This window comes from Pinus tabuliformis, chromosome 2_2, assembly GCF_031772625.1.
Source record: "Pinus tabuliformis cultivar Carrire ecotype Pingquan chromosome 2_2, CPIR1, whole genome shotgun sequence".
NCBI lineage: Eukaryota > Viridiplantae > Streptophyta > Pinopsida > Pinales > Pinaceae > Pinus > Pinus tabuliformis.
The window spans coordinates 366,937,915-366,961,454 of NC_142300.1; the positions used below are offsets into that span (position 1 = coordinate 366,937,915).

General features: G+C 38.7%; 1 pseudogene; it reads right to left on the minus strand.

The window, feature by feature from the left end:
- Positions 1-20,500: 20,500 nt before the first annotated feature.
- LOC149192757 (sphingosine-1-phosphate lyase pseudogene) lies at positions 20,501-22,686 on the minus strand (annotated as a pseudogene).
- Positions 22,687-23,540: the final 854 nt, after the last annotated feature.

The following is a 23,540-nucleotide window of genomic DNA, read 5'->3' on the forward strand; positions in this document are numbered from 1 at the left end:
TTCAAGTTTTACAAGAAAAGTTAAAGAAAGCCTTTGACAGAAGGACCAAGGCAGAAGATTTTAACGTTGGTGACAAAGTCCTCAAGTGGGATTCAAGAAGAGAAGATAGGGGAAAACATGGAAAATTTGATTCCCTTTGGACAGGACCATTTGTTGTTCAAGCAGTACAAGGAAACAATACTTACTTCCTTAAAAGTCTTGATGAAGCTGTTTTGGATGAAGGTCCTGTGAATGGCAGGATGTTGAAGCACTATTTTGACTACTATCCATAAGTGCAGCCTAAGTTTCCCTTGTACATATTCAGGTGTATATATTACTTTCTGTTAAAATGTAAAAACGCAGTTTCTCAAGTTTTATTAGTTATCAGCAAAAGGCAAATAAGTTCAGAGATTTACCAAGATGGGAAGAGTACAATTTGGCATTTCAGAGCAGCATAATTCAAGTTTTGGTAAAAAGCAGTCAAGGGCCAAGGCGTTCTGACCTGCTGTTCTTGGTCTTTCAAATGGAAAAACCATCCCCATGTGGAGCCACTGTTAGCTACCTATACCAATAGGTTTCATATTTCATGATTGGCAAAGAAAGTTCCAAATATGCTCTGCTTTGGTGATGCAAAGATCCCATATTTCCAAGAGAAAACAATGTGTGTACATAGTTTGATGCTGACTCAATTTGATGGATGGTCCAAAAGCCTAATCTGGATCATGCCATGTTTCAATTTTTCTGTTGTAGAATAGAGAAAGAAGTCTGTCCAAACTGTTTAATCTTGGCAGACCAGTAGCTTAGGTAGAGAATTGAGGTTCCCAACTGCTTAATCTGGGACCTTGGAAGCAATAAGGGTAGCTTTAGATAGAAGGTCAAAAGAAAAATCCAAAAGAAAAGAAAAGGCACATAAGGGTCTGCAAATCTAAGAGCACCCTCCAAGAAGAAACAAAAAATGCTAGGCAAGTAGATGGGTAGGCAGATGGGGTTGCAGAAATGGCATTTCTTTCAAATGAATCTTGCTGGTCTAATATACAGCAAAGCAAAGGAGCATGACTAACTTCCTTTTTCCCCCTTTTTCACATGTATTACTAACATCCCTTCATCAGTTGTATTCATGAAAGAATTTGAGGTTTTATGTTGGTTCTTATTCCTTTGAAAGCCACATTTCTTGTCTAAAAATTCTTTTCATTTTGATCTACTCCCTAAGCTGAGTTGTTTTCATATAAACTTAGTGATTTTATCCCTCATGCACTTCTTCCATTCATATTAACCCCTAATTCTTATTATCTAAATCCCCTATATTACCCTTTCCCTATTATTATAAACACTATGGTGTATAAACCCCAAGCATTCTATAAATATCCCTCCCCTTGGCATTATAGCCATATGTTCACCGTCAGGGATTAAATTGACATCTGGTCAGTTTGAGAACCCTAAGCCTTACCCCTCTTTCCCCTTCAGAAGTCATTTAACCCATTTAACCCTTCATTTGCTAAAAAACCTTGTAAAAAAACCCCGTTTTTACCCTTAACCCGCTCAATTGCAAAATACACATGAAAACCCACTTTTTTCGATTTATCCAAAGTCTGGGCGCTATGCGCGATTTTATAAAAAACATTGAAAAAACCACGCAAATGCGCCAATGTTCTAAGGTTCCCGCCGGGCGCATTTACCAAAGAAAATATTATTTTAATCCCCGCCTGTACCCGTATCCACCTGGTAGCTCGATGATCCGTCGACCATCGGATCGGGCCCTTTTCATCCGACGGCCCTCATGCATTTCGGACCGGCCCCGACGTCCGTGAATTACCTTCCAAAATTTGTCAGAGGGTGACGTCAGGCCTCTGCCACGCGTCACCCCCAAATCGTATCGGAGCCTCCTCTGACAATTCCACCTCCGTATAATAAGCGGTGCGATATGATACCGCTTACTGTTTCCGGTTTCTGCCAACCCGCCCTGCCAACATCACTACCACGTCACTGCTACGTCATCGCCGTGTCAGCGCCCCCGTTAGCCATTTGCTCCACCTATCCGCCACCTCACCATACCCATGGACCACTTATAGGCCGCCACGTCACCCGATGATGTCATGCTGACGTCATCCGACCTTGACCCCACCTGATGACGTCATCCAAAAAAAGCGCCAATGTTCCAAAAAATCCATATTTTGGCCAAAAAGCCGTGTTTTTTGCACTTTTCGCAAAAACAACTGTTGTTTCCTCTGCATGTAATTTACGTCCAAACTGTCGCCAACCTGCTGAATTCGACCTGGATACCATTGGCGCGCCAAATCCACCTGCATTGTCACCATTGCCAAGCAAATTTACCAGGTATTTATCAAATTCACCTCCCCTGTGCTTGGTTGTATCCAGAATTGTCTGAAACAAAGCTTAAAAGAGTGACAAACACATAATTTACCGGCAAATCCCCTGTACCTAGTCTCCATTTGCAACTGTAAGGTCGAAATTCACCTGTTAAGCCTTGTTTACCCGAGTTTTCATAGAACCTGCATTCTGCTCGCGCAATTGTGAACGGGAAATCCAAACTACACCAATTTGCTGTAAAAAAGAGTTTAAGGCCAAGCATTTGTCTCATCAAAGCTTTGAGCAGTATTTCAATTGCTGCAATTGACCATTCTATCCTCTGTTCCTCAGTAATTCACCTTTCTTTTTCAAAGAATACTCTTTTGTATTGCTCTGCACAGTGACACCAGATTATACAGCAGAATCCTAAACTAACTATGGATACTCCAGTAGCACCTGTAGCCTTGAATGTTGCCCCTTTAAATGCCCCTCAGAGAGAATTGGAATGGCAACCTCTAGTAGACCTGGATTATCAAATATCAGAGGAAATGCTGATGAATACCAAGTTCCACATCCACCTGCTAAATGAATTGAGGGCTAAACATGAGAGTGGAACAGATGTATTGGGCATAAGGGACTCTTTTCTCCCTATCTTCAATCTCCCTCAGGTCAACCAGTTTCCTGATTTAATCCACCTATGTGCCGAATGCTATGACCCTACTCAGAGGGCTGTGCTTGACCCTTCAGGCTCAGTTGTTTTCTATATCACCCCTGAAGCTATCAAAGAGATGTTGCACTTCAAGACCGAGAAGAAATTAGTTCCTTTATCACTAATAGATTTGATAAATCAAGGAGGTAGATTGACAGATGCTCAGGTCACCAAACTCAATCAGCTATACATTGACTCTGACACTATGAAGTATCCTCCTCTTAACCAGGTATACCTCAACCAATTGGGCAGAGATCTTGCAGACATGATTAGTCCCATTTTGGGCTATAATTCAATTGAATTTGTTGATGAAACTGTGCTGGTGATTATGCTCATGTTCTCTCCTGGTAAGTCTCCAATCTGCTATGACTATGCCACCTACATCTATGATAAAATACATGAGCAGTTGATGAACTTGGCAAGAGAAAAGGTGTTCAGATACACCTCTTACATCTACCACTTAATCCTATATTATCAACATGAAACGTTTTCTTTTGCTGTGAAAAAAGTGGATGCCCAAGGCAATCCAAGGTCAGTGGTCTATTGGTCCTCTGCCTTCCACTGCAGATCTCACTCTCCATATACTTACTGTGAGTTCATAGATCTCTTCATCCACCCAGCCATGTCTCTGCTGATGAGCTCACCTCCTCCAAGACTAACTGATGAGATGCAAAGGGTACTTCAGTTGTCTAAATTATACAGCATTGGGGACTGGTACTTCTACCAGAACCACACAGTTATAAGGATATATGGGTGTGAGTTGCCCCCATACAGATTGCCCAAATATGTGCCCATGAGATTGTTTGCCCTGGAATACTTCAGGCAATTTGGGAATGCTGATGTGCTACACTTTTCAGGCAGAGGCAAGAAAGCACAGCTCAAGGTCAGGAACCAATTAGGCCACTTTATCTACAACAAAAGGGAGGAAGGTTGGCAAGAGGCGGATAGAATGTTAGAATCCCTTGGCTTGCAAACCAGTTTCCTTTGGAAGCCATATGACCCCGGTCACTTCATAAGCCTAAGAAGGGTCAAATATAGGCTGGCCAGTTATGACCACGTAAGGATTCCTCATATAGAAAAGTATGCAAATCAAACAAAGTGGAGGAGAGGAACCTTAGAGGAGCCTCTCACACAAGAAGAGTTAAATCAAAGAGCACTAAGAAATATGAAAAAGGTGGCTGACCTAGAGCTTTGTTCACAGGTGTTTACTCTTCCAAGCACTCAAGTGGGAGCAGCTGCCTCTTCCTCCACAGCAAATCAGCAAGCAGCCAAAGCTACTGAGCAAACCTCTACCAAAGGCAAGGAAAAGGAAATGGAACCAGAAAAGCCACCTCATGAGGAGGTACAACAGCAACAACAACAGGCACAACAGCCACAAGAGGGGCAGCAAGAGAAAGAGCAGCCACTAGAGCAAGAAAAGGCAGCTGAGGCCCCAATTTTCACTGAGCAGCAGCCACCACAAATCGTGCCTCCTAGGCAGGAAACAACAGCTGAAGCCTCAATCCTCCAAACCCCAGAAAAGGAGGATATAAGTAGAAAGAGGGACAAAGAGACTCCCCTCACAACAACAACAACTCAAGGGGAGAAAAGACACAGAATGAATCCCCTTTCAGAAGAGGAAATGCCTATGGGGCAATCTTTGGGCATGGGCCCACCAAGTATGGAGGCCTCAGCAAGTTCCTTCCAGCAGGAACAAGAGAGGATAGTGGGAGGAGAAGTCAGCTCCTCAAGCCAGCAGAGAGAAGGTGAACTGGGCATCAAACAACAGTTCATTGACATAAAGAGGAGGAATGAGCCAATAAAAATACAGCTATATAATCATTTGTTGAAAATGGCTCCCACTAACCAGCAAAGACTAATGTCTGCATATGATGTTAATGAAGGCAAAATGATCATGAGTCACTTCATGCCAACTGCATTGCAACCACAGTCCCCTGCAGACTACTTGAGGACCAATCTTGAGGTCCTTGCCAAGGACATCCACCCGATGGATCAGATTGAACTACACAAGCAAACGGGTGAGATGGTGTATGCCTCCTTGGCAGACAAGACTTTGGTGAACTACAGGCTAGAAAATAGCCTAAACAACACCACTGCCCAACTGGAGTTGGAGAGAGCATCCTCTCAAGCAAAGGACAACAGGATCAGGGCCTTAGAAGATATAATCATAGAGATTGGGCATGATCCCAAGGACATCAAGGGCATACAAGCATTATTGAAATTGAGGGATGCAGACATGGCAGCATTGAGGAAAAGGATCAAAGTCCCAGCAACTATTCACCCTCAAACTGAAGAAGTTGCCCAGCTGAGACATGATCAAGATGTGGCAGCTTTGCTGGTGTCTTTATACAAACAGTTGATCCAGACACAAGAGAAGTTGGGAGAATTAGAGGCTGCACAGGCAGCATTGCAAGCAGCATTACAGCAAAGGGAAGGAGGTCAAACATCTCAACCTCCTCCAGAAATAATTAACCTTGAGGAAGCTCCTCCAACTACTGCTCCCCTCACTCAACAAACAGAACAGGCATCACCTTCTACCTCAGCACCAGCACCAACAACAGAGCAGGCCCCAAGCCTGGACATGCAAAAGCTGAGAAATGAGATTCAGGCCTTGGAAGCCCAAATGACAGAACTAAATGAGGCCAGGGAGAATTTAGCCAAGGTAAATGAAAAATATGATAAATCAAAACAAAATGTGGCTGAGAAAGGAAGAGAGATAAAGGCTCTCAAAGAAAGGATAAAGGAGCTGGAGAAGGAGCTCACACTGGATAAAGTAGTGGCTGAGCTCAAGACAGTGCTATGGGCCAATATTGGCCAATCCATCACTGATCAATGGCAATATATTGAGACAATTCATGAGCAGTTGGAGCTCATTGCAAAAGCACACAGGGAAATCCAAAGAGCTAGGGCATCTCTAGGCAATATGCCTGAGGTTGCCAATAGAATGATCAATGTGCTTAACAACAGAACAAGTGCTCAATTAGCAACTATGGGAATCTCCAATAGGACTGAGACTATTTTGTTAATAAAGAGGGTCCTAACACTAAGAAGCCTGGTGCAGACACTAGAAAGAAGGACCCAGGACATGCAGACAGAGGTCAATAGATTCATGGACAAATTTGTGGCATTGCAAAACAGAGGTCTCCCTGGCTTACTGAACAGCGCAGGAAGGCTACTTACACATGAGCAGTATGCCAAGAGGGTCAACACATTCGCCACAAATCAGATCACTGAAAGGCCCAACACCTCAGAGGAAACAGGGCCAGCAACAGGACAAAGTCTCTACAACAGGGTAGAAAACTTATTTTTTTATCATGGATGAGATCAAACATCTGTTTGAAGTGCCTCCCAACTTCTACAAATACACAGAGGCATATGAGACATTAGAGGCAATTCTGAGACATCAATTGCCCACACAGAAATACTGGACCAAAATGATACAGTTGATATTATAAACCAGAGCCTGTAAATCAAATTTTCATTTAAATTCATAGGTGATCATGCACAGGAAAATTTGATAAAACCAGCATGCATGAAAAGGAAAAGGCTAGGCCAACTCAGCAGAACTAATCGGCCAATAAAGAAAGATTGACAGCTACAGGTGACAGGGCCAAAAAACTACAACACGACAGCCATAAAGGCACATTTTTCCAGAATTAAAGCAGAACGTTCAGACCGACTCAGTGGCCTCCAAAGGTCAAAATATCTTCTGACATACATAAAGAGCACTTATTTTGTATTCAATGATGTAATAACTTTCTTATCTACTATCTTGAAAAGTTGGTGAACGTATTCATTTCTAAAAAGACTCAACGCTCCAGATATTTTGTATGACTGATTGTATATATTCCCCCCTCGCATAATCTTGCAGGGGTTGTTGTTGATCTCTCTTCAAGAGTTTCTTATGCTGTAAATTTCCAGACTATTAATACAAAAGCTGATGGAATTTCCAAAGCTCTGTGTTATCTGAGTCATTGTGGTGTTTTGTTGAATGTTACAGGATTCCTGCGTGTTTCATGGCACAATAAGTCCTTTTCAAACTCTCGTTATGTGTTTTTTTTTATCTTTTCATAGCTCAGTCATGCTTCTATGTTTCATAGTTAATAGCAAAGAAAAAGAATAGTTCCTGGATTTATTCACAGAATACCCTGAACTCAATCTATGCTATTATAAGTGTTTTCTTCAGTTATAGTCATAAAGTGTAATTCTCAATTGCTGCACTTTCAAACTATATGCTTTCACAGTGATTGTTGTTTCAGGAATTCAAGTTTGCTCCTGTGCAACATATCTCTTTCACACACCCAGCTTAGTGGAAAATTCTTAATTGCCTTTCACTGGTTGAACACACCTCATAATCACAATTTCAGATTTGTTCCATGAGATATTTAAATGGCCCTGCAGTTTCAGCAACTCAACTCAATATTTCAGACAACCTGTAGCCACAGACTCCATTGCCCAATGGACTAATACTGCCTGAAAACTTACACCTTAGATGCAGAAGACATCCCTCAACCAAAACATAAAACAAAACCCTGAACATTATAGCTAGCCTAAAATACTATCAAAACAGAGACAAATCATAAAGAGAGAGCCCTCTCTGATTACAGTTTGGCTAGAAACTGTAATCCAAAGATTGGTTAGTGGTTACCCCGGCCGTATTCCCTTGGGAGTCAAAGGGAACAACCTGGGTGTTAACACTGCACACTCAACAAGTACGACTAAATTGAATTATTCCTTCTGAACATTAGATTAACACTCCATTGATAATCTTTAAGGTTCATTGGACTCAAGATGTACTTCAACATGATTGGCTTGAGCTCTATTCCAACCAATGCTATTTTTCTGATTTACTTTTTCATGGCATGAGGAACACTCATGTATGACTTGCTTTGTTTGAGCCAGGCTCCATTATTTCGCACAGCTAAATCATGGTCCTCTTAGTCTCATTTCTCTAGTCCTGGAAATCAACCATTAATTCCAATACTTACATTACCACAAGTTCTTTCAAACTTGGATGCTGACCCGTCCAATCCTTCCAACTCTAATCATAGTGTACAACCACATATGGTGCACCTGCCAAATACAACACAAATATTTAAACTCACTTACGACCCATTCATGTCACTCACAATTGTGATGCTTAATGTTTAGCTTTCAATCCACAATTATTTATATATATCACAATTGCCCTTGATCATATTTCACATGAAAACACCACAAAACCATCGCTGGACTGCTTGTTGGGCCTCTTTGAGCTCTAGCCCCTAAGGGATTAATGTGAATGTGCCAACCTTTGCACTCCTTGATGCCAAACATGCACAAGACCAAGTTTTAGGCTCACCATTAGACCTCAAATTTATTGAAACGTGCCTCATCTCTAGAATTTCAGGGAAAAACTTTTGGGGTTATGTGTCCCTGTGGGATCAACTGGTATAGCCACTCGATAATCAACATATTTCCAGGATGACTTGTAATTACCACACCAATGCCCCCTTGTCCTGATTTCTGTCACCCCAGGCCTTTTTATATGCCCTGCACCATAATCTCTTGTGGAGTAACCATCGTGGTTACGTGTCCACTAGGGTCTGCGAAGATTCCACTGCAAAACTATGATTTCTTCACGTCTAGCTAACCTACATGCCATCACGTCCCGACACCTAATAACCCTAGTCAATTTGCAATGACGTGCCTTCAAAACCTTCTAGGGTTGATCCTTTAGAAATATGTATCCTAGTGGCGCCCTTTCTCCAAGCTCGGACCAATACAGAGCCTTTTGAGAATACATGGCCTTATCACCTCACTCCATTGGCCCCTTTGTTGTTTACGCCACCGTGTCCCTATGTCGATTCACCCGGGCTTCTAGTTAAATGCCTCATCAAAGAAATATTAGGTAAGATCTTTAGGATTACATGTTTAGATGATGTCATGATCCCGTCACACCTACCATGTGGTCTCTTAGGGCTAGTCCATGTGTCACCTATTTTTGGCCCACTTGGAATCTTGAAAGTGCCAAATCTGCATGCCGCGTGTCACTACCACGTCAACACACATTATGTCATGCTGATGTTATCCCTATCCTATAAACCATATATGTCATCTAACATCATAACCAAATTGGAATGCACCATATTTCGTTTATTCCAACTCGCCTTTGCTGACACCCTCTACCATGACCGCCCAAATCCACGTCGTCCTGACTCCCTATCCCTAGATGTTGTTGCCTTACATTCTTTCGAAAAACCTAAGGCTGATGTGTCAAGTTGGCTCCTCTACTATTGTCGTGCACCAATCAAGACTAGTTCTATGAGTTGCATGCCAAGTCACCCCTCTGCTTGGTCCCCCTGGACTTCACATTGCACTTCCTTTGGTTCTTTCAGGGGACATCCGCAGGGGTAATGTATCCCTTGTGGGACCCTCATGCTAACCATTTTGTGCTTTTCATTGGTCAATTAGTCTGACACCTCTTCCAATTCATTCCTCTTACACACTCAATAAGTATCACTGAATTGGATTCTTCCTTCTAAACATTAGACTAACACTCCATTTCTACTCTTTAAGGCTCATATGGCTCAAAATGTACTTCAACATGGAACTTTGGTTTGAGCTCCATTCCACCCAAATCTATTTTATCATTTATTATTTCATGGTGTGAGGAACACTTAGGTATGGCTTGCTTTGTTTGAGCCAGGATCCATTATTTCACATTGTTAAATCATTGTCCTCTTAGTCTCATTTCTATAGTCTTGGAAATCACCCATTAAGGCCAATACTTCCATTTCCAAAAGTTATTTTAGACTTGGCTTCCACCTTGTTCAACCCTACCAACTATAATCGTAGCGTACAACCACATATGGTGCACCTGCCAAATACAAAGTAAACAACTAAACTCACTGCCGACCCATATATGTCGTTCACAATTGCGACACTTAATGTTTAGCTTTCAGTCCACAATGATTTATATATAGCCTAGGTACCCTTGATCATATTTCACATGAAAATGCCACAAAACTGCCACTAGATCTCTTGTGGGGCCCCTTTGAGCTCTAGCCCCTAATGGCTTAATTCGTATGTGCCAACCTTTGCACCCCTTGTCGCTGAACATGCACAAGACTAAGTTCTAGGCTTGTCATTAACCCTTGGATGTATTTGAGTGTGCCTCACCTCTATAACATCGGGGACAAACCTCTAGGTTTATGTGTCCCTGTGGGATCACATGTTGTAGCCACTCGATAATCAAGAAATTGCCAGGATGACATGTAATTACCACACCGATGAAACCATGTCTCTTTGCTCTATCAACCCGAGTCTTTTTATATGATTTGCACTATAATATCCTGGAGAGTAACCATTTGGGTTACGTGTCTTCTTGGGTCTACCAAACTTCCACTGCACAACTCTGATTTCTCCACCTCTAGCCAACCTGCATGCCATCGTGTCCTAACTCTTAGTCACCCAGGTCAATTTGTAATGATTCTCCATCAAAGCCTTCCAGGGTTGATCCTTTGGGAATGCATGTCTTAGTGGTCCTTTTTCTTCAAGCTCACACCAATCCGGAGCCTTCCAGGAATATGTGCCCTTGCCACCTTGCTCTATTTTCCCTTGTCTTGTTCACGTCATCCCGTCCTAGTGTTGAGTCAGTACAGGCTTCTACTTAAGTGCCTCATTAAAGATATCTGGGGTAAGACCTCTGGGATTATGTGATTGGATGATTTCATGCTCTTGCCACACCTACCATGTGGCCTCTTAGGGCTGGTCCATGTGTCACCCATTTTTGGCCCACTTAGCAACCTGAAAGTGTCAAATATGCATGCCACATGTCACTACCACATCATCACATATTACATCATGATGACGTCATCTGTGGCCTATAAGCCACATTTGTCATTTGACATTATCACCAAATTGGAATGCACCATATGTCCTTTGTGCCAACTCACCTTTGCTAACACCCTCTACCACGTCCACTCAAATTCCCGTGAGCTCGACTCCGTGTCCCTGGATGTTTTTTTCCTTGCACTCCTTCAAAAACCCTACAGGTGATGTGCCCAGTGGGATCCTCTGTTGCAGCCATGCACCAATCAAGGCCCATTTTTTCAGTTGCATGCCAACTCGCTCCTATGCTTGTTCATCATGGTGCTTTACATTGCACTACCTTTGGTTCTTTCGGGGGTCATCTACCGGGGTGATGTGTCCCTTCTGGGACCCTCACGCTAACCATTTTGTGATTTTTATTGGTCGGTTGATCTGACACCTTTTCCAACTCATCATATTGACTCATCTTGGCTCTAGATCCCCAACTCTTTTGGCTTGCACATTTTTAAGAACCTTGGGGAAAACTGTCTTGGGCAACGTATCCGCCGTCTTTGGCTGAATCGCCAAATAGGATGCCAAGTTTAGAGGCCGCCAAGACTAACACTAGACTTGGCCTAAACCTTTGACCCTTCTGTCTGCAACCTTTGATTGGTGATAAATTTTGATCTAGAAATCATTTTTCGGACTTCGACATATCATTGGAAAGTTATTTTTAATAAAAATCCAACTATACCATTTCTACGAGCATTTGAGTTGATATCTTGAGGTAGAAATGCATTCAAATCCTAGGACAACTTACCACCATATTTATGATATTTATAGCTTCTTAAATTAACCTACTACTATGATGGTTCTCTACTAAAGATTTCAACTACATGAATAATTCTATTGAGCTTAACACTTCATACACATCATGTGAAATAATCTATGCATATGAAACCAATGCTAGCATAGTTGACATCAATACCAACACACTTGATGCCACCTACTATCCTGTCAATGCCAACTGTCCAACAAGTCTAAGTAGTAGGAGTTTCCTTTTTTAAAATCTCTCTTTCAATAGGTTGGTAGATGGTAGATGGCATAAATTTTCAGAACAACATTCAACATTAAGGACAACTTCAATGTAGTTGTTATGAACACAATTACAAAGTGACTGCGTTTCGTTGATACATATTGATAGGTAGAATGAGCTGTGGAAAGCCATGAAAGGCATATCATGTCAGGGGGAGAAAGGAAGTATATTGCATGAAGACGGAGGAAATAATTTCGTCAAGGGGAGTAACTCTTTTCCATTGATGTCAAAGGGGGAGAGAAACCATGAAAGAAACATCATAACATGGATTCAGGGGGAGCACACATTGTAGGGGGAGTATGTGTATTAACGTCAATGAAAACTGGGGAGGTTAATAAATGGTGTTGTCATTGATGCCAAAATCAGTCTTGAATGCTCTAAATATATGTCATGTATTATATCAATTGGAAACTTCAATAGAAAAGAATCCCTGGAAGGAAGGAAACCCTAGTAGCCCCGTAGTTGTTGAATATTTTGAGGAACAAGATCAATATATTTTATCTAATTATCGTCTTCATTTGATGGTACTCGTCATGCCAATTCCAATAGTATATGGCATGCCTCGTGGTTCATCTTTGTTTGGGAGATATGCTTCATCCAAGTCAAGTCCCCATTTTCTGGTCAAAAGCCACCAAAAGATTCTACAAGAAATAGAGTGGTTTTATGACCATTCTATTTCAAAATTGTTTTAAAATTAATGATGGGTCTCTTTTAATCAATTTCAAAAAGAAATACGGTCAAAGGAATTTTAATTCAACCTCTAAAATTTTAATTAAAATTTGGCACCAAAATTTGAATTTAAAAATTCAAATTTACAGGTCGTATCCCTCCTATTGTTAGGTCAAATTTCCCCCTCTTGATGCCCATTTGACTAATATAAATACGGCATGTCTGAGCCATATGAAGCATACACATTTTTTGTGGTTTTGAGACCTTGTAATTGCACATCTATATGAAGATACAGGCCGAGTTTTGGCAGTTATTTTAGTCATTCACCGTTTTATTTTTCTTGGGTCTTTCATTGGGTTTATACATCGTGTTATAAGGCACTGAGGCCTTAAAATTTCAGACCTATCTGTGGCTAATTTCAGACTTATCACAAAGTATTATGAGGAAAATTTCACACTGTTGAAGTAGACTTTGAGGCTCAGACCTGGTGCATCTTTGTGGCATCTACTGTGACCTACCTCTGTGTCATTTGAGGCTACCTCAAAGGCCAAATTTCATCCCTTTCCGAGTTAACTTTATACCATAGATCCCTAGGTCCCGAGGAAAAATAAATTTAGCCCTTAAGTAGGAGATCATTCATATTTGGTTTAAGGTCATTTGTGGGGGGAGTTTTTGGTTGTTCATGGAATTTGAAGTTTTTTGGTGGCTGGAAGGTTTTCTTTTTGGACTCATTACACACATTTTAAGGCTTCATGAGTACCACCAAATATGGATCATGTATATACAATTTTCTGAAGCCTCCTTCTTGACATTCTTGACACCATCCATTAGAGTATTCTTGATGAAAAACTGTAGTAGATATATGGGAAAATTTTGCTGAAGTCGCTTGTAATAAGATCAACAAACCTACTTTGAGTTGAATAAGTCTTCCACTAAATTACAAAGGCAATATTTGAGGCACGAATTGGAGTCATACTATTGCATATATTTGAAAATCTGAACTGAACACTTTAAATTAGTTTCTTGAGCCTATCCATGAAAAATTTTGAGGTTGTCTCATGGCTTGGTTGAGGGCTAATATAAATGCTTCGTTTTCTATACATCTCTTCTCACTTGCATAAATTAGAGCTATTTTGATGTCTATTTTTGAGACATGTGGAATGGAATAATTGTAGATTGTTGGTGAAGTTTTGGCTGAGTAAAATATTTTCACACACACTTCTAATCGTTGACATAGTCCTTGTGGCATGATTGTGGTAATAAACATGCATGGAACCTCCTTGCAATGGAAAAAATATGACACAATCTTGACCAAGATAACTTAATATTCCTGGTAAGTTTGTCTGTCCTATTTATGGTAAATATGGAAAGATTGCCAGGGAATACATTCTTGTATTGTATTCAAAGTTTCTAAGAGGCCCTACAATGGTAAAACTGTGCACTTAGTTGAGGATTTTTTAAACTATTTGGATTCCTCTAATGAAAACTACTTTGTGATAAGGTTGTGGCGAAATCTTGGGTGTTTGGGACAATGACCTATGGAGCATTTGAAGCAATCTTTTGTGCCTATTGTACAAACTCATAAATAGTCACATCTTGGTTCATTCTGTATCCATCCTACAACATTTTGAGACAAGTGTTGTAGGTGAAGCTTCTAGTACATGTTGAGACAAGTGTTGTAGGTGAAACTGATAGTACATGATATCTAGAAAATCTTAGATTTATTGTGTACCCAAACTGGTGATGCTACTTAATGTCAAAGGGAAGGAAAAATTTACAATGCATACGTGATGTTGCATATAGTTCGCTAGGACCACCAACAATTAGAATTGAATTTTCTTGGTCTATTTGACTTAATTAAGTTTACAAGGGTTTTGACTTTAGTATTTAAATGCAAAACTTTAGTCACTTGATTTGGAAGGCTAAAGCCAAACACTAGTACTGGACAAAGTTTATGTTTTTTTTTTGTTGGTTTGACTAGTGAGACATGTCCAAGTGGATTGAAATTATGATCACTTGGATAGAAATGCGCTTGCCAACATGCTTTTTTCCAATTATGCTACCACCCGCATATTGGAAAAATTTTATGTTGATTTTTTTTTCACTTTAAATTATTGTAGGCTAAGAATGCATTAATGTAAGGGGTTTGAAGTGCTCATTGATATAGGGTTCAAACCTTGGTTTCTAATATATATTCATATTTATGATTCCTCTAGTGCATGAATTGTCAGGAACATATATTGGGGTTATGATCTCCTTCATATATTCTTGTTGAAGTAGCTTCAATATATCGTTCAAAGATCAAACTGTTAATAACATGTTGCTATTACTAAAGATTAAATTGTTGACTGCTAGGATTTGTAAGAAAAGAATCAATTACCTCCTTTTGAGTTGTTAAAGTATTATTGAGGTCTGCTAGTGATAGTGTCAAGCAAAGAACTTGAGTCCTATTACATTGTTCAACTAGGACAAAGTTTGGTTGTTTAAAGAAATATTTCCTCAAGTATGCATTGCTTATGATATTAGCTAGTGAGGGTATGATTCTAATATTAAATTGATGAGCTAAGGTTTCATTGGAGAAAATATCTTGTATATGCTTGTTAATTAGAGATTGTCAATGTGAGTTTATAGGTTGATGTTGTAGACTTGACAAATGTTATGCTACTAGGGTTTGAGATTTTGAGCAGACAAGTTTTTATTGATATTGATAACTCTGTGTTAGCATTTTAGATCAACAAAGTTAACAAATTTCTTTGGTATTATTTATTTTTATTCAAAACAGGTGGATCTAGTCTAAAAATTGTGAAAAATGGTCCACTGTGGTAAATTGAAGGTTGAAACCTTTAGGGTAAGTGGAAGCTTGCTTAATATGGCGACATGGTAGTGCTAGGGAAAGTTGGAGCCTATGCAGGGTGGTGGAGCATCCTTTCAGTCAGAGCTGATAAAACTAGGGCATTAGAGTGCCCTTTCAGTTAGAGATGGTAAACTAGGGCGTTAGAGTGTCCTTCTAATTGGAGTTGGTAAACTAGGGTGTTGGAGCATCCTTCAGATTGGAGCTTGTAAACCAAGGGGTTGGAGCCTCCTTCAGTTGTTTATGAAAACCGATGAAATTGGAGCTTCCTATTTAATGTAATGGTTTTTCTACAGGAAGGGTTTCCACATAAAAATCCATTGTGTATTGTTTTGATGTTGTGCATTGTTGAATGGTGTTGTTTACTATCCATGTGATGTGATATTAATTTAATGTTAATATGAATTTAATGCTATGAAGATTAAAAATTAACTAATTGGAAGGAATAGTGATTCACCCCCTCCTAATATTTCCAACATTTCTTTCAATGGAAAATGAGTTGAATAATAAAATAAATAATGTTTTTCATGATGAAAAAACATCAACATACTATTCGTCTATATAGAAGAAAAATACAACTTATATAAAAGGGCACAATGCTATAAACTTTGTAATTACACAATTTATGTAGAAGGGTACAATGATATAAAATTTTAATTACACAACATATGTTGAAAGGGTATACTGCTCTGAGCTTTGTAATTATTTTCTCTTGAAAGTTTAAATTAATTATAAAAAATTCTAATCTTTAAGAAAATAAATTCGAATATGCAAAGTTGGTAGAACTAAGAAGAAAATTTCATACTCAAAATCATATTCTCATTTGTCAATGGGATTAACATACATAAGAAAAAACTACTCTTTAAACACCATAATACAAATAACACAGTACATACATCCAAAATTAAATACAATTGATTCTTTGAAATTTAGGTATTTGAACTATGTTTGAAATTATTGATGGAAGGTCTTGATATTTCTTAAATTGGGTGGTTTATTACCCCAATTATAACCACATTTGTATGTGTTTGCATCTCTCAAATTGTATGTGTTTTCTTGCTTTCTTGTTATAACGTTCACCCATTAATCATGGCTTGGATATGATGTTATTTGTTATCGTGTTCACCGACTAACCATTGAGTGAGGCCTATATAATTTGAGTGGGACAGTATGCAAAGTGTCATTAGCTCTACTGAGTGGTTAAGCTCAACTTGAATTTTCTTGGCATGTGGACAAATTTCACTAAATTATGTTTGGTATAGAGTTTTGGGTTTTCTTCCTTTGATGCCATCTTGCTTAACCAATTACACTTTGAGAATCATATAATCATTAGTAGCACTGATTATTGTTATACGAAATCACCTTCAGAGATTGAATGACCTTCCAATGTTGTGAGTTGAGTTCAAAATTCCATTTTTCAAATAAATTCTGGCTATTTTGTTTTTGACATATCTTGTTTATTTTCTCTAGATAACTACATTTTGAATTTGTTTGGCATTAATGTTTTGATGTTAGATGGATGTAATGAAAAGTATGAAATTTATAGGTTTTTCACTCCAATAATCATAGACTTAGAATTATTCCTTAGTAAAGTAAAAACATGGTAATATTGTATTGGTTTTTTACTAGTTCGTTTTTTGAGTTTCCAAAGAAAAAAACTACAATTTTATTAAAGAAACAAAATTACCATTTTGTTGAATGCTATGAACATTAAAAAAAGCTTTGTTGTCTATTTATGAATATGTTTATGTCACATGACTCTTCATCATATTATGTATACAAGTAACCAAAATTTACAAACGTTCTCTTTAATCCTCTCAATAAGACCCAAAAATAAACTCATACTACTCTTGCTATTATGTTGCTAACATTAGTTCCTAGGCTTATACGTTAAAATATCATATAAAAATATATTTATAACCAAGGCCCATGTACATATTTAGAGATATTCCCTTCTTGATGTACTAAGATAAACCAAGGCCCACACTGTAACTCTAGTCCAACATTGGATGGTCCATTTGCTAAAGTGTCCATGTCCTCGTAGATGTGTGCAAAATATACATGTTGTTGGGTCTAGGAATTGATTTTTTTCACCTTAATTTCCTTACCTTTTTACCTCTTTAACCTTTACAACTATCATTTTACTCCTTTGATTATATTTTTTACCAATGTATGTTATCCTTTCATGTCATTTTAACTTGTGCAATTTTTCTTGTATAGTGATGAGAGGATCAATTTTTTTGGGTAACTTTATTGAAAAAATGACGAGAAGGATGTTTATAATATGAATCAACTTGTTAGGATGTTCCTACTCCATTTTTTGTGAGCAATGCAACACTGCTTTTCCTAGATTTTGCAACGCTGTCACACTAGACCAGGTTTTGCTGTTATTGTGATGCCACTACTTTGTTTTGTGCTGATGAACATTGTTTTCTCAATGTCGTTTTTAGAGCTGACATGTATGCTACTACTCAACCACGTCAACCAAAATTATTGTGCCAACAAGGGTTTGACTTCTCATGACAATTGAACCAACTCAACTATAACAATTATGATCCTTTATTTTAGTCACTCACGAAAATGAGATACTATTACAACATTATTTTTATTTTCAGTAAACTATTGTAGTTTGTTAAAAACTAAACTTAGTTTTAACGTCCTGCGAATTAATAGATTCTCATGGTTTATTTTGGTACCAAGATTAGGCAGGATGAAAACCTATAAAGATAGATACCCTCCACCTCGTGCAGGGATGACACCATCACTTTTTAGAATTGTACATCTTGTAATTTCTCGGAGTTAAGGCAATGTTTTATGGGTTGATGGTTTATTTGTGGTTTGTTGTGTTTCTTGTGAGCTATGGATTAATAACTCCTTGATAAGGAGGAAGGACCCTCCTCTTTAGCATGGATTGCTGTACTGTGGAGATGGATTGCTGTACTGTGGAGGTAGTGTAGTGGTTACATTTTAATTTACTTGCAGGTTATGTTAATTTAGTGTTTTGTTCTAATTTCAATTATCATTGCTACAAATTCTTGTTGATACATTACAGTTATTGTTAATTAAAATAGCTTGAAAAATATATAATATAGATTGCTTATGTGACAATATAGATATTGGATTGATCTTTACTAATTGTGAGCTACTACTATTCAGTTGCTACTACAACTTTATAATTTGTCGCTAAAATAGAAAGCTAGTTTGTGTTTGTTACATTTGTTAGAATTTTCTATTAAATTATTGAATGAATTGATTCATATTGACTAGATGATTGAGCGATTATGATTAAATGGTTTTATGCAATTGATTTCGAGGAGTGTGTTATCACAAAATCATGTACTGATGGCTGCTATCAGTTAGACTCTATGTAACTATTTCAGACCAGACTCTTGACTAAGGATTAGCCTCCTTAGTCTGAGAGGGCTCTCTCAAAACAAACTATTAATTATGATTAACACTAAAAGGGCTAACTCTTGAAATGAAGACTTAATAAACATGCTGGTTGGACAGACAACATAAGATTTCTTCCATTGGGCTCATGGAGTCAAACACCATTTCAGTAAACCATAAAACTACTCATTCATGGAAGTCAGGGCATGTAATGTTTAAACACTCAAAACATTTCTCAAATGAACCTCAACTCATAAATACACACAGGAAATCTGAGCAGCTAGGTGAATTCAGAGTGATTGTGTATCTATAAAGCTGTAAAACATAAAGGATAAAACAAAGCCACATACATCTTGAGCATCTGAACAAAGTATGAATCCTGAGAAGAAAAAGTAGTTTTTTATATCACTGTAACAAGTCTTTACATAAGCCAATATAAACTCTGTTTCTTCAAAAACATCCAACCCCCTATTACATAGATTATTCTCCTCTATATAGACACCTACTTCTAACTGCTTAGAGCTGCCACCTCCAGCATGAGGGGAGCTCGATGATTCTCATTAATTACCCCTATCCGCTATTGAACTAACCTATTAAATACAATTAGTACTAACTGAAGTTCTAAAAAGTTCTAATTTAATTATATCTTTAATTCTGTCTCCTTCGTTGAAGATTCCTCCTTGCAGCTTTGACACCTGGGTTTCTCTTCATTCAGCTGAGATGGCATAAGATGGGCAATTAATGTCCCATGCTGGCTTTGAATACCGAAGGCTTTGATCTGTTCTGTATTGGCTGAAAATATCCCTAAATTTTCGGTTCTGGTCCCCCATCATTTCGAATATGCAGCAGCATGAACTTTAAGTCTTTAATAACCCAAGAGAATAGGGTAACACCATGCTCCTGATATGCTGGAGGCTTCCTTGGTAGACAGGTGTGCCAGCCAAAACTTTTCGTATGCAGCTCTGCGTTTAAAATCACCACCTACAGCAGTTTCGTAGCGCGCTACGAAACTGCTGTGTAATTTAAAAAAAACACAGTCTTCCTTCTAAAATTTGACTGTCTTCAAGTAACAAGGAAGAAGAGATGTATGCCAATCATTGACAATGAAAATAAAACCCTCCCCATGAGGTCCACTAAAGTGTTCACTGCTTGAGAGCTTAATAATCTTTGGAGCTTCAATAGCTACCTGACATAAGAGGCTAAAACGAAGTTCATTGTCTTGAGTTTTTATCCCTGAACAAAAGATAACTGCCTCAGAAGGTTTATGATCTTCTGCTTCAACACCATCATCTGTTAAAATGCCACATTCCGCTGCAATTGCTTTAGCTGTGTTAATATTGTCACCAGTGACCATCCTCACTGTAATACCTGCCATATCATGCTGTGGAGATGCTTTCTCAGATATGACTTCCATTAATTTACTCAGTTCCATGCCAAAGTCAATCAAAGAAACAACAGTACATCTGTTGCAGAAGAAATCAAGCTTTGTCATGCGAATGTTGATCTGAGTGTCTGTTCCATCGTAGTGAGGAGAATTGGGCTACCTTGTAACAAATGTGACATTCACAAAATCAGATACATCTTCCTCTTTGGTTTTTTTTTTTTTTTTCCTACGGGTAAATTCCAATCAAAAGTTCATATTTGGAACTTGTAAGAGGGGTTCCAAAGTCATGTGATGAATTTTGTTTTGGTGTCGAGGGGAAAGAACTTAAGATGCTTTACTGTCCATATATTCAATCAGCAAATCCTGCACCATCCCTCTGTCTGGCATCTTTCCAGCAGCTCCATATATTGGAGCCATGCCATCTTCAAATGCACTTGGATTTTCTTGCACAGTTGTAACTGCTTCTTTCAGATCTTTCAAGCAATCTTCTGCTATAAGGGTATGCTGAAGAGTCAGACATATGTGTATGCTGTTAGGTCTTTGTAAAGCATTTAGATGCCATCCTCGTGTTGACAGAACATCATTCACTTTAAAAATATCGAGCTTATCTGATCCAAATGCAATGACTGTCATGTCTGGTCTTCCCACAATGAATAGTCCTGGAATTTGCTTTATTCCTTCCTGAAAAGTTTTTTATACTTCCATTACTTTTCTCACTGCCTCCAGATATCCTTCCTCCCTAACACTCATCATAGCTGCCCAGGCACCAGCAATAAGACCACCAGGTCTGCTTCCAGCAATAGTTGGTGAAACATAAAGACCTCCTGACCACTCCGTTACAGCCACAAATTGTTGCTTTCTGATTTCATGATTGCGATACAGCACAACACTTGTGCCCTTTGGCCCTAGGCCATACTTGTGAGTATCCACTGATATTGAAGTTACTCCTTGAACAGTGAAATCAAAAGGTGGAATTGGATACCCTAATTTGCGAGCAAAAGGAAGCACAAAACCTCCAAGGCAGAGATCAACGTGAAAGCAAATACCCCAGCGCAAGACCAAGTCTCCAAGTTCTTCGATGGGATCAATGATACCATGAGGAAAACCCGGTGCTGAGCCAACAATCATAACCGTATTCTTGTTCAAATAACGCTGGATTGCTTTTACATCTGCTTGGAAATCTTCATTTACCGGTACACGCCATAGCTTGATTTTAAGGTATTGGGCCGCTTTATCATATGCAGAATGGGCAGATTCTGGAATTATCATTTCTGGTTTCATAATTCCCTTCTTGACTTTCATATAATCCCGTGAAGACTTTACTGCAAGTATAATACTTTCTGTGCCTCCCGAAGACATATTACCACAAACTTGTCCTCCAGATGCTTTTTCTCTACTACCAAACATGCTTGCTGTCATTGCTACCACCTCACTCTCAAATCGTGCTATACTTGGGAAAACGCTCAAATGCAGCGGGTTGGTGTGAGAAAACATGGAATATGCTTCATTTATCAGTGAAAAATGTCCTTCGGATTCTACATTCTATCTGGCTCAGCGTGGCTTCGGCTCTTAATAATGTCCAATGCCCTGCTCTCCAATCAACTAACCGCGCTCCTAACAACACTGAAGCCACCACTGTATAGCTAATGCAATGACCAGGATACCAATAATGTACTACAAAGCATATTAAGAAAACTCTGTATATTCCAGCCACAAACAAAGCAGCAATTCGACTTTTGAGAAGCTCAAAGCCAGATAAACATGTTTTTACCGACATAGCCTGCCGTGTCAAGATGCTTTTTTTTTTAACTCAATGCATGCATGCGCAATTTGGCGTGTGGCAACTGGCAGGTAATAAGCTTGTCACAACATCTACCTCAGATACACATTGTAGAAGATGATCTTTATCAACTATATCAAGCTCGACTGCTGTTGTATTAAAAATCCCTTCAATCACCTTTTGAGCATCTGGCAGCTATAAAGGTGCCACAATAACTTGAACATCATTAACTGCTTCTCTGCTCTAGCATTCATCTGGCCAAAACAACCATGCTACAATACAAATATCTATGGCTTCTTCAATATCAATTGAAGGCAGCAACATCAAAGACATTCCAGTCAATGTTGCCTCACTCTTAGGAAAAGTGGCACATCCATCTTTCTCTTTAAAAAAAACTTCTAGAGAAATTAAGATAGTATACCGGAGAATTTTCCCAGCAAACAACCAAACCTTCGACTTCAAACATTGCTGATGAATCTCCCTCACTTGCATTACTGAAATGCAGATCAAAACAAAATTCATTAACCTGCTCCCACTTATTCAAGAAAGAAACAAATCCACCATTCATACTAATGACATCAACAGGTCCATTATTTGAAATACAAGCAGTCTCTGTTTCACACGGATTTCGCATGTCATCATTCTTAGCAATTAAAATATTTTCTTTGTTGATGACATTTCCACTGTCCTTGCTCCTCAACTCAACATTGAGGCCAGACAACAGTTTCATCGTGTCTTTCATTTCTTAAGTAGTTTTTGTCATTTTGTTTTGTTTCTAATTCTACAGTATCCTGGATAGCTCCACCAATTTCGTAGCGCAGCCAGTGCAAAGTCGGTGCTTTTCGCTACGAAATCACTAAAACAGGTTACGCTGCGAAACTGCTAAAGGATTTATGCGCTGCGAAAACACCTTGTCCTTAAGCTAGTCTGAGCAATTTTTGGAAACAGAATTTTCAGTGATAACAGAGTGCAATTTCCCTTTCTTGCAAGAGTGATCTAGAATAGATGAGTGCCATTCTATTTTCCAAAGTGTGATTTCATTTCCAGTATTGTGTATAGAGTGTTATTTTTATGCAATTGAGTGTTAATAGTGATGCTTTTGTTTTTTCAAGAGTGAAGAGCTACAACAACTTTTTGTTTGATAGAGTGCCATGATCTTATAGAAGAAAGCTTAGCGATAATTAGGTATTAATCAATGTTAGTTATCAGTTGATGCCTACATATATTGTGTGCAATCAACTTGAAATAAGTAGACCTACCATGGTTACAAAAATATTTCTAACCAATTGACTTGTTTTATTAAAATACAATTCGCCCAACATTTTGGCACCATTTCCCAAGAGGTTATTAAGGGTGCATGAGTGTAACTAACATTGTTTATTTTTTTAGATACATTATTGAATCGAGTGCATTTGAAGTGTTCATGATATGAGGTGATAGGGCAGTAAGATAGGAGGTAAGAACCTACACATCGCTTTGACAAATAGAAGAAATATCGATGTCATAAGGAGTTAGGACACATAGGTTGCATGAATAGAAAGAAAAAACATGATGCCCCCAAAAATAGAAATTGCGCATGAAGAA